Source organism: Mus musculus, chromosome 16, assembly GCF_000001635.26.
Source record: "Mus musculus strain C57BL/6J chromosome 16, GRCm38.p6 C57BL/6J".
In the NCBI taxonomy this organism is placed as follows: domain Eukaryota; kingdom Metazoa; phylum Chordata; class Mammalia; order Rodentia; family Muridae; genus Mus; species Mus musculus.
Genome location: NC_000082.6, coordinates 56,057,288 through 56,070,058, shown reverse-complemented (window position 1 = coordinate 56,070,058; position 12,771 = coordinate 56,057,288). Strand labels below are relative to the sequence as shown.

Genomic DNA, 12,771 nt, shown 5'->3' with positions numbered 1-12,771 from the left:
GATGGATCCCTTCATCATAATCCTCTTTGGTCCCCACCTTCCATCTCTCTGGTAACAATGGAAGCCAATCATCACAATTGTTCCTCCTTGGGCTGGTGAGATGGCTCAGTGACTAAGAGCACTGACTGCTCTTCTGAAGGTCCAGAGTTCAAATCCCAGCAACCACATGGTGGCTCACAACCATCTGTAATGAGATCTGATGCCCTCTTCTGGAGTGTCTGAAGACTGCTACAATGTACTTACATATAATAAATTAATAAATAAATAAATAAATAAATAAATCTTTAAAATGAAAAAACAAAACAAAACAAAAAAATTGTTCCTCTTCAAGATTTTAATGTCATGTGAGAAGTAAAGACGGCTTTATTGAAGACTCCAACTTAAAAGAATGGATTTTGACTTTCACATCTGTAGCCCTGGGAAGATACATGAAATTCTGTAGTGGCTACTTCTGGTTGTCAAAATATTCATTTATTCATTCGAGGTGTTCATTGGAGTGATGGATGTAATGCCTTTGCGTCCTGGTCTTACTTGGACTCCATTTTCTGTCTACTCAGGCATGCTTCCAGCCTGAGTCCCCCAGGTCCCCATAACTGCATCCATGTTGGTAGCACATTGAAGGTTTCCATGACCCTGAAGGTAGGCTCAGATGTGTAACTAAGATAACTGCTGAATGTATAACCAAAACAACTGCTGTGCTCTGCCAAAATCATATTACAAGATTCCCCTGACCAGGAAGCCATTGTGGGGTTTGTCTTTATAAACATTATCCCTCTACAGCTTTGGTACCAAGAGTTCTTTGTGGCAACAGCCTGCTCTCAGTCAGTAGCTTAAATAATGGACTCTTATTTGGCTTATATGTGTGATGATCTGTAAGCTTCTCGAGTAAACTATTACAGAGAGTATTTATACGTGGGTATATAAGTTGTTCCAGAGTTATTTATTTTATTCTGATATGTGGGTACTGGGGTTTAAGCTGTGACACCAGGTTTGGTAATCAGTACCTTGACTCGCTGAGCCACCTAAGACACGACATGCTGCTCTGTCCTAAAGATTAAAACATCACTTACTATTGTTTCCTCTCTTAAGAGTTAGTCCACCTTCCACCTTAGACCATGGCCCCATTTATCCCTAACCTTGAAGAGAAGGCCCTGGTACCGGGGAATGGTGTTGTGATTCACTAGAAACCTCAGTTGGCTACATTTGGCATTGCGCTGAGGGTGAGCTGGTTGCCCCAACCTCTACTGAGCTCCTTGCAGCTATTTAGAGCATGAAAAAAAAAATTAAAACCCAAAGTGCTAAAACTGATAGCTTCATGCAGTTTACTGTTAAGGAAGCTGTGCTGAGTGGTACCCACTGAAGTGTGGATGTGGTTTTACAGCAGAACGATCATAGACAAATGTTACATCTCTGACTGTGATGTTTGAAGACCAATCTTTCACATCTGATTTTGACTTTTTATTTGAATGCTCTTGACAATTTGAATTGAGAGTCCTATCTGAATAAAATAAGAGCCATCGAATAAGAACAAGGTTAATACAGGAACTGGAGAGAGAGCTCAATGGTTAAAGGCATCCACTGCCCTGGAAGATCTCTCTTTGGTGCCCAACTCTCACATGACAGGTCATTACCATGTGTAACTCTATTGCCAGGAGAGCTGACCTAGTCTTCTGACCTCTTTGAGCTCCTGAATTCATGTGGTGGACATAAATTCACATAGGCTAACACACATACACATAAATAAGACAAATAAATCAATCTAAGTTGGAGCTAATACCACAGGATCTGTCAATCATCTAGGCAGGAGACAACCCCTCAGAAGAGCTGGCTCAACTGAAGACATGATAAGGATGTGGGAGGAGTAACTATTCCCTTAATGGGTCAATGTCCTTACACTAAAAGGGCCCCTCCTTTAATGAGGTTGTTTGCAGATCTTCAGAGCTACGTCTTCCCATTTTCCTGAGTTGTAATTCATAAGGCATATGTTTTCCTTTTCCTTCTATCTCTCTCATCAGACACTATCCAGAAGCCCAGGTGTGCTTTCCTCGGCATTCTGACTTCTTCAGTTTCTGTGAAGACTTCCCTGCTGCCCACCCCTTTCCTCCCTCGGATGCTATCCTCTATCCACGACTAGAAAACATGACTCTCTGTCTTCCTAACTCCGGGGAGATGCTAGGGTTCTCTGTTTACCTGCCCTGTTCTTTTTCTCTCAACCTCTAATAAAAAGGTTCTTAAACGTCTTTCTGGGATCCTTTTACCTTTTTTAAATGAATTTTATATTACATAGGGGATGGGGGATTTGCACAGGTACCACAGTCTCGATACAGATATTAGAGAACAACATGGGGAATCAGTACTCACCCTCCACCACCATGGGGTCCCAGAGATCAAACTCAGGTTGTCAAGAGTAGCAGCAGGTGCCTTGACTTCTGAGCCATTTTGATGGCCCCTTTCAAAAATTCTTTTATGGATGAGACCAAACTGAGAAAAGGAAACACCTATTCCTCTGAATAGAAGCATCCCCACTTCTATTTGAATGGGATCTTTCCTGACAGAAGACGTGGGTCATGGTGCTGCTGTTTCGGAATCACTAGCTGAAGCTCCTTGGTTTTTCTTCTCAGACTTAAAATTTGGTTTCTCTGTAGAATGGGACCATGCCTGGAATCCCAACACTCTGGGGTTGGTGATCTGATGGCCAGATGTTCAAGGTCATCTTCAACATTATCCAGAGAGCTAGGAACAAAGGGATAAGCTTTTCCTCCCAGTAGAGATCACCAAATTTTGGTAGCATCTATTCAAATGCAATCCCCAGCATGTAAATACTAGTGTAGGAGGAGCTATCTGGCCTGAAGTAGTTTTGGATGTATGCACAAGGCAAGCAGGGTCCTCAAAGTGAAGTCTTAAGGAGACTGCTCACCTCCTTTAGACAGGGCCTCACTGTGTAGCCTGAAACTCCTGGCTAGCCTGGAACACACATGTGGTAGAGTCAGACCTTGAATTCCCAAAGATCCACCTGTCTCTGCCTCCTGAGTGCTGTGATTTAAGGCATGCACCAGCATCACCAGCTTCATTGCTATCTTACACTGCACGGATAATTGGGTGTGCACGTGATTAAAATCAAATGCCTTATGAGAAATGTGCATCTGTGAAATAGTTACATAATCTTTCAGTCAAAATAGAGATGCGGGCCATCAAGATGGCTCTGTGGACAGGGAAATGGTGCTGTGGTAACATGCTCAAACTCATACACATACTATACACATGGACAAAATAAATAAAATGGAACAAAAAATAAAATATAGAATAACCCAAAGTATGCTCTAGTAACCAAACTCCATTTCTTAAATGTAGGGTTATATGGGTTCTGCATCCACTCTGCCACAAAGCATGGCCTCATGGGGAGACAGAAATCACTCGAGAGTTGACTGCTCTTACCCTACGCTGTCGCTGGGCCAGTGTTGGGCTGTAGGACACCTCTCTGCTTTGGGGTTGGGGAAGCACTGTCTGAGATGCAGGACCGCTGGAGCTGGCTTAGGGGTCCCCAGGCCTGCAAGGAGGTCGAGGCTATCTGGTTCTTAGGCTTTCAGACACTGAGATGCTGCCTCGGAAGAGCTGAGAATGGATTTGAGGCACGAGGGCTGGATCTAGCCTGGGGTCGGGGGTGGGGAGGTGTGGGGAGAGCTCCAGCTGGTCCCAGGGATAGTCTTTGGCTCTGTGGGTAGCAGCCTCGACTTTGGCTTGGCTAGGTGGTGACCATGGCTGGGAGCACAAAGAGGCCTTCTAAGGCGGCTCTATAGGCAAAAGCTTTCTCCATGGCTCCCCGTGGATCCCGATGAAAAGAGGCAGTTTTAAGGCTTGTGGTTAAGTGGATGAGTAAAACCATACTTCTCAGGGCAGGCCTGAGGTTAAATACCTTTTGCAGGGAGTAGTGTCTGGGAAGGAAAGCTTATTGACTAAGCCCACCAGGCCATTAAGTACCTCATTAAAACGGAGATCTGTCTTGAGCCTACATGACCACAGGTCACATCCTCTACATGGAGGATGCTTGGGGCCTTATGTGACTGATGGCCACAAATCTATGGGAGACTGCTCTAGTGACAGCGCTGGTGCCCAGGAACAGGTGAAGAGCCTACCGTCCCTTCAGGGTTTCTGGGGTTTCAAGCCTTAGCTCAAAAGGGACCAGGCTATCTTTCACGGTCCCACACTTAAACTGGATTAAAAGAAGTCACCAAGCCTGACAATTTGAGCTCCATCCCCCAGACCAAACAGTGCAAGAGAGAACTGATTTCTGAAAGCTTTTTTTCTGATTTTTTTCTTCTTTCTCTTTTCCTTTCTCTCTTTCTTTCTTTTTTTTTTAAGATTTATTTATTTATTATATGTAAGTACACTGTAGCTGTCTTCAGACACTCCAGAAGAGGGAGTCAGATCTTGTTACAGATGGTTGTGAGCCACCATGTGGTTGCTGGAATTTGAACTCTGGACCTTTGGAAGAGCAGTCGGGTGCTCTTACCCACTGAGCCATCTCACCAGCCCCCCCTTTCTCTCTTTCTTTCTTCCTTTCTTTCCTTCTTTCCTTCTTTCTTTCTTTCTCTCTCTCTCTCTCTCTCTCTCTCTCTCTCTCTCTCTCTCTCTCTCTCTCTCTCTCCCTTCCTTCCTTCCTTCCTTCCTTTCTTTCTTTCTTTCATGTATATGAATTCACTGTAGCTGTAGCTGTACAGATGGTTGTGAGCCATCATGTGGTTGCTGGGAATTGAACTCAGGACCTCTGCTCGCTCCGGCCCTGCTCACTCCAGCCCAAAGATTTATTTATTATATGTAAGTAGCTGCCTTCAGACACACCAGAAGAGGGCATCAGATCTCATTACAGATGGTTGTGAGCCACCATATAGCTGCTGGGATTTGAACTCAGGACCACTGAGCCATCTCTCCAGCCCTTTTCTCTGATTTTTACAGTGTGTGTATATGTCCTTAATGATTATATATGGTTGAAGATATGCATAACACACACACACACACACACATTAAACAATGTAAAAGATATATATTTAATCCAGATCCTTAAGTATCTTCCTTCATGTGGTCCACTACTCTCTGGCAACATATTCAGAACTGTTTTATACCTTTTAAGTATTCTTGCTATTTTGAAAACTGTCTAAGCCCTATTTCATCCTGTGGCTAAGGGGCCAGGAACCTAGAACCAGCAGGTCTGGACCCTGACTGATCATTGTGCACTTGTCTGTAAGTCCACCACTTGGAGAGTGGGGGTGGACAGTGAGAAGCACACGGCCATCCTCATCCACACAGCAAGCTTGAGGCTAGACCAAGTGCATGAGAACCCATGTCAAACAAGCAAACACCTCCCGAAGACTGCCTTAAGCCCACTCCCAAGCAGCTATTAAAGCTAGGCTCATAGAGGCTTTGGCGTATGTTACTTGTGCTTCCACTAGGTGGTGCAATTAGATATCTTTCAATATAGACTCCTAGTTGTAATCTGTCCTGGTTTTGGTTGGCTGATGTTTTGTTCTGTTTCGTTTTGTTTTAACCGCGCGCGCGCGTGCGTGCGTGCGTGCGTGCGTGCGTGCGTGTGTGCGTGTGTGTGTGTGTGTGCAAGAGAGAGACAATTCTTTGGCTGGTGAGACCAACGGAGCGCTCTGGAAAGGACATTCCAACCTATGAGCTACCTGAGCTGTGTAGTGAGCTCCAAGTTTTCAGTTTTCAAGAGCTGTCTTGGCTGGGTTGTGGAGATGCAGCTGTCTTTGAGTCATCTCTTCTCACCAATATTCCTTTTTTTTTTTTTTAAAGGATTTATTTATTATTATACATAAGTACACTGTAGCTGTCTTCAGATGTGCCAGAAGAGGGCATCAGGTCTCATTATGGGTGGTTGTGAGCCACCATGTGGTTGCTGGGATTTGAACTCAGGACCTTCAGAAGAGCAGTTAGGGCTCTTACCGGCTGAGCCATCTCGCCAGCCCTATCACCAGTATTCCTTTACGTAATACCAACAAAACTCATTGGTTCACCAAGTCGGACTTTGGTGATATCTGAATTTTCATCTGTTGTGTGTTCCCTATCTGGTGTGAAGGTATGTTTGTTCATATCTCTGCGGACACAGTGCCACATAACAGAGACAAGTGTCTGGACATGCCTTCAAGGAATTAGCTTGATTAGGTTAACTGATTAGGAAGAACCCATCCTTCACGTGTGTGGCATCATTCCCTGACCTTGGTCTGAATAAAAAGAAGGCTCAGGCCTATAAGATAGCTAATCAGGAAAGGGTACCTCTTGCCAAGACTGATGCCCTGAGTTCAATTCCTGAGACTCAGATGGTAAAAGCTGAGAAACAACTCCCACAGGTAGTAGTCGTTGACCTCCGCACTCAAACTGTGGCATGCATGCCCCCCCCCCAAATCAGCATACTAATATTAACAAAAAAATTACTGGGTCTACAGATATGGCCTAGCAGTTTAACACACACACACACAGAAAGAGGCATACACACATACACAAATGGACCTAAATGAAAACTGATTTTTGTTTTGTTTTGTTTTTTGGAGACAGGGTTTCTCTGTATAGCCCTGGCTGTCCTGGAACTCACTTTGTAGACCAGGCTGGCCTCGAACTCAGAAATCCACCTGCCTCTGCCTCCCAAGTGCTGGGATTAAAGGCGTGTGCCACCACTGCCTGGCTGAAAACCGATCTTTTAATTAAAAAAGGAGAAAACCAGCAGAGCCTTCCCATTCACCTCCCTCTGCCTCCTGACTGCTATACACAGTGATCAGCCAGCCTTCTGCTGCCGCAATCCTTCTCCGTGACAATGCACTGAGCCTCCCTGTAACTCTGAACCAGAATAAACCGCTCCTTCCCTTACATTGTTTCCGCCTGGGTATTTCATCACAGCAATGAGACGGGTAACAGCTAATGCTTAGGGTTTGACCAAAGTGATTCCACTTTGATTCTAACAGCTGTCACACGGTATTTAATATTTTCTAAGAAAAATGCAGGATCCGAGCAGGCGAGATGGCCCAGCTGGCAAAGGTCAATCCTGACGACCTGAGGTCAGTCCCAGGGAGCACGTGGTGAGGCAAGAGACACTTCCCAGAAGTTGCCTTCTGATCTCTCCAGTGTGCCCCATGGCATGAGTGCAGCCATGTGCACAAACATGCACACACTCACACACATAAGCAGAGAAATAGGTAAATGTAAAAAAATTGTTCATAAATCTTTGAGATGTAATAACTTTTGAATTATAAAAGAAGTCTCTTCTTTTTCAAAAGCTTTCTGTGCATCTTTCTCTCACACATATAAAGAACTTTAGAAGTATTCTACACTTTACTACACCTTTGCAAAAGATTATAAAATTCTAGTAATACTTGAGAACCTGTGATTCAGCCGCCACTATTTCAAGAAATAGAACATTGGTGAACGAAACAAAGTTCCTATCCCTGTTCCATTGGAAATTCTAATGGAAGAAAGTGTATGAAACATGTCTGTGTCTACTGATAATTAGTGCTAAAGCAAGAAAAAGGGCTGGAGAGGTGGCACATGCCTTTAATCCCAGCACTCGGGAGCAGAGGCAGGCAATCTCTGGGAGTTCAAGGCCAGCCTTGTCTATATAGTAAGCTCCAGGACTACTAGGGCTCTGTAGAGAGACCCTGTCTCAATCCACCCCCAAAAAATAAGGAAGGAAAGAAGAGAGACACAAAGGGCCGCCCGCTCCTGGAGAATGCTCAAAGAAAATCACTCTAATCTAATGACAGTAGTCAGAAAATAAGGAACTGAAACTCTGTGAATCTGAGGTAAGACTGATCTAGTCCTTGGGGGACAGTGAGGAGAGATTATCTGAATTCAGAGCCTGTACACAGGCTGACAGCAAAGAGGCCGGAAGTTGCTAGAGAGAGGCAAGCAGGTGATGGGCATGGCCCTGACAGAAAGCTTAGCACCAGATCGTGGGTGCAGGAGTTAATGAGAGAGACAGGAGAGTGGGCCAATGGGCCTGGTAGACTTGGATTAGGACTTAGTGCTTATGATAACGATGGATTCTGAGTGGAAATCGAGGCCATTGAGAACTTGAAGGAGCCTAGGCCTGGAGACTGTTAACCTTACGTGGGGCAGGAGAGCTTGAGGAGGCTGGAGCCGGGAGTTTGCTTTCTCCCATGCTGAGCTCTGATAAAACCCCAACAGGTCAGACTCAGACTAAATAGTTTCTTTTGAAGGCAGGTCTTGCTAGGAAGACCAAAATGTGGAAGGTTTACAATACTTCCTTCACTCCACACCCTGACAGAAACATTGAAAGTAAGGAGAAGCCAGTGCACTCCAGGTGAAGGTGACGGCTCTCTGGAGTCTCAGCACGCCTGCTTTGACCACCCAGGTGTTTGCCAATTGCTGTGCATGGTTTTTTATTTTTCCAACCTCTGGCCCCACTGTGGGTATCACTCCAAGTCCCTACTCCAGTATACTGTGCCTTTGTAAGGCAAGTCTTCTCTGTATGTAGCTTGGGGTATCCTGAAAGCTGGTTACCCCCTGCTTCAGTCTCCTGTGTGCTGGACTGCACTGTACCACCATGCCTGTATTTTTAAACTTTTTTTTTTCTAAATTAACCTCCTAGGCTAAGTTTTCAGTCTTAAACAATGATTGTCCCACTTCCAGTGTGTCTAAGAAGAAAGGATTTTCAGTTTGTTTGGTGAATTGCGTGGTTGGTTTGGGGAAAGTCTTACTGTGTGGCCCGCTACAGCCTGGAACTTGCTATGTAGACCAGGCTGGCCTCAAACTTGCAGTAATCCATTTGCTTCCGTCTCCTGAGTGCTGGGGTTACAGACATTCACCACTATGCTCAGGTGATTTTCAGTTTCTTCATCGTTTCTACTTATTAAATAAAACCAAATAACAATGGGCAACCATTTTTACATATCACACAAGAAACAGAAAACAAACAAACATTGGCATTGAGAATTCTAGTAGGGTTGTGATATAACAATTTAAAAATTCTGAGGAGATTTCTATGAAAATAACATGAAGAGAGGGGAGAGTGTGCTCTGAGACTGGTCGTGAGACCATTGTCTAGATGAAGATGAGAGTTGATGACCTCGGCCAAAGTGAAGGGGTATAGGCGTCTAGATTTGAGGTTTCAAATGATAGAACCTACAGGCTTATTGTTGATAGTGTCAAAAAAATAGACATTTATAGGGCAAACAAATGAGTGCAGTTGCCACTTGCTGTAGTAAGGGAAAGGCAGAGTAGATCAAAGAGATGTTCTGTATAAGTCTGAAATGAATGTTTTAAATAGAGTAGCCATTTCAAGTAAGCAGTTAGCCAATCTGTCAAGTAAACAGAATAAAGTTTACAAATTGGAGTATGCTACCTGTATTGGCTAGTTTTGTGTCAACTTGACACAGCTGGAGTTTTCACAGAGAAAGGAGCTTCAGTTGAGGAAATGCCTCCATGAGATCCAACTGTAAGGCATTTTCTCAATTAGTGATCAAGGGGGAAAGGCCCCTTGTGGGTGGGACCATCTCTGGGCTGGTAGTCTTGGGTTCTATAAGAGAGCAGACTGAGCAAGCCAGGGGAGGCAAGCCAGTAAAGAACATCCCTCCATGGCCTCTGCATCAGCTCCTGCTTCCTGACCTGCTTGAGTTCCAGTCCTGACTTCCTTCGGTGATGAACAGCAGTATGGAAGTGTAAGCCGAATAAACCCTTTCCTCCCCAACTGCTTCTTGGTCATGATGTTTGTGCAGGAATAGAAACCCTGACTAAGACAAATTGTTACCAGCAGAGTGGGGTATTCCTGTGACAACCTGACCATGTTTTGGGGAGGACTGTGGAAGGACTTTGGAACTTTGGGCTTGAAGATCCATCCGTTGTTAAGAGCTCTGTTGGATGTTGTGTAGGAGCTTGGAAGATAATGTTGAGAACACTGCAGAACATGGATGGAGGTCTGGTTTGTGAAATTTCAGAGGAAAAATTAAAGACTCTTTTCAGGGCCATTGCTGATTGTGAAGATTCTGTAGTTCTGGTTAGCTGGGGCTGAAGAATCAGCTGTGATTAACAAGATACCAGAAGCCGGGCGTGGTGGCGCACGCCTTTAATCCCAGAACTCGGGAGGCAGAGGCAGGCGGATTTCTGAGTTCGAGGCCAGCCTGGTCTACAAAGTGAGTTCCAGGACAGCCAGGGCTATACAGAGAAACCCTGTCTCGAAAAAAAAAAAAAAAAAAAAAAAAAGATACCAGAACTACCAAAGCAAAAACTTTGCATTACTGGGACTATTGATGCTGGTTAGCTGGAGCTAAGAAATTAGCGGTGATTAAGAAGAGACCACCACCATTGAGGTGACATCTTCTGGGAAGAAGTGTTTTCTGAAAGCACAAAGAGGCTGTGTTCCAGAGATGGCCAAGATTGTACTCCTGCTGCAGTGGGACTTGGTAATATGTAAGGGTCACCCAGGGGTACTGGTTTTGAAGGCATGAAGGGGTCACGCAAAGCAGCTGAGGCTCGGCACTGTGAGAGGCCATGGAAGGCTATTGGTGAAGGTGCAGCCTCAGTTGCAATTGAAGGCCCAGGACTAAAGGGGTCATGCAGTGTTTTGGAGATGCCAGTACCATGAGATGACCACCAAGAGCAGCAGCAGCAACATTGGAGTACAGGCATCTGGAGCCTAGAGGACGACGAGTGAGCTACAAAGGGCATGGCTGGAGGAGTGACCCAAGCCCTTGAAGGAACCCAGAAGATCGTGAGTTGGATCCCAGACATTGGATGGTTGAAGATTGACTTTTGCTTTTGATTGTGACTGTGCCCTGATATTTTCCCTCTTGAAGGAAGAAACTGTTTTAGTGGAGCCCACAGTTAAGAGACTTTTAATTGTAAAAAGACTTTGGATTTTAAAAGAGATGAATATTTTAAAGAGATTGAAAATTTAAGAATATGTAAAGACTGTGGGACTTTTAAAGTTATTTAGATCTTGGGGATGAATAAGATTGTAAGGGTTGAGGCTTACTAGTGATGTTTTTGTGTGTCAAGTTGACAAGGGGTCAATGTACCGGCTAGTTTTGTGTCAACTTGACACAGCTGAAGTTTTCACAGAGAAAGGAGCTTCAGTTGAGGAAATGCCTCCATGAGATCCAACTGTAAGGCATTTTCTCAATTATTGATCAAGGGGGAAAGGCCCCTTGTGGGTGGGATCATCTCTGGGCTGGTAGTCTTGGGTTCTATAAGAGAGCAGGCTGAGCAAACCAGGTGAGGCAAGCCATGGCCTCTGTGTCAACTCCTGCTTTCTGACCTGCTTGAGTTCCAGTCCTGACTTCCTTCGGTGATGAACAGCAGTGTGGAAGTGTAAGCTGAATAAACCCTTTCCTCCCCAACTGCTTCTTGGTCATGATGTTTGTGCAGGAATAGAAACCCTGACTAAGACACTACCCAAGTGAAATGTACTATACAAAGAATTCATGAAGGATTGTCAAGCACCTAGAGAGATGGCTCAGTGGTTAAGAGTTCTTGCTATATAACCAAAAAGACCTGAGTTCAGATCGCAGAACCCACATAGCAAGCTGGGAATGGTCTCACACACACCTGCAACCTTACCCCGTTGTGGAAAGGTACTCAGGAACAAGAGGCTCAAGGGAGGTTGCTTAATGCCAGCCTAGGTGAAAAATATGAGCTCCAAGTTTACCAACTCCAGGCTCAAGGACAGACAGGCCCCGCCTCAAAGAAATGGGTGGAAAGAATGATAAAGGGGAACACCCGGTGCTGTCTCCTACCCTCTGTGAGCATCAACACGGGCACCTACAATCCACACACACACATGCATACATCCCGTGAAGGTGAGCATCAATCTGTGGATCTCCCTGCTCCTGGCGGGGGTCGTCGGCCACAAGCCCATGAGGGCTGACGGAGCAGAAAGGTCAAGCAGTGTTCAGAAGGCCTCAGACAAAAGGACTTCTGGAGAGACAGCTCTACTTTATTGTTTCGAGGTCTGGGTGGAAAGAGCTGATTGGTCATAACACGACATAACCCAATACAGGCGAGAGGCTAGAGCTGAACTTGTGACTCAAGCACAGGATCATTCCTCAGGTAAGGTCCTGCATCTGTGCTCATTCTCCAAGTCAGGTCAGGCAGAGAAAGACAAGCTGGGCTCAGAAAGGGAGTCCTCCATTTTGGGCTGAGCTTGAAGAGCTGTCGGGACATGGTGGACTTCGACCACAATACCAGGGCTCTCCAACATAAACCAATACACATGCACACACACAAAGAATTGTCTAAACCAGTCCTGGTGCTGTGGGACTTATAATCTTTGCTACATGGAAAGGTCGAGGCAGGAGAATGGCAAGTTTTAGACCAGCCAGTTGAACTACATAGACACTGCCTTCTAAAAATTGTCTCCCTTTTTATTCTATAAGATAATGTCTACCTTGCTTCCCCCTACTCAGCCCACCTCCACTCACCTTTTATCTGTCTGTGCTGTTTTTGTTTTCCAGCCCACTGACGTTCATTCGTTCATAATTGTCTCTTCTTCAACTGGATACACACATACCAAAAAAAAATCTGCAAGAGAATAAAAGGACACTGTATAGTGTTCATTACCAGGAAATATTTTCTTTATGTGTTCAGTAGCTAAACAAAATAACCCACTAGTTAACAAGGTTCTTTGCTTTACATGTCCTGTATCCTTTTTATTTTTAGCACAGAAAGCTATGTTTTTACAGCATAGCACCTGAATAGACAAAAGAGTTTGAGACTTGAAAGAGCACTGCATTTTTGTGCAAACCAGCTGTGATGATT

At 44.8% G+C, this 12,771-nt stretch overlaps 1 protein-coding gene and 1 long non-coding RNA gene across 4 annotated transcripts in view; one reads left to right on the top strand and one right to left on the bottom strand.

Moving 5' to 3' along the window:
- The window catches only part of Senp7 (SUMO1/sentrin specific peptidase 7), a 132,506-nt gene extending 119,973 nt beyond the window's left edge, over nt 1-12,533 (bottom strand). The window contains exon 1 of one of the 3 annotated variants that reach the window (XM_030249232.1): nt 12,435-12,533. The gene's annotated coding sequence lies outside the window, so the exon portion shown is untranslated. The remainder of the gene's footprint in view (nt 1-12,434) is intronic. The other 2 variants (NM_001360073.1, XM_030249230.1) reach the window with 2 other exon arrangements.
- On the top strand, nt 395-2,240 carry Gm41462. Its single transcript, XR_876115.1, has 2 exons — nt 395-639; nt 2,016-2,240. It is a non-coding gene; the product is annotated as a predicted gene, 41462 (long non-coding RNA).
- Nucleotides 12,534-12,771: the final 238 nt, after the last annotated feature.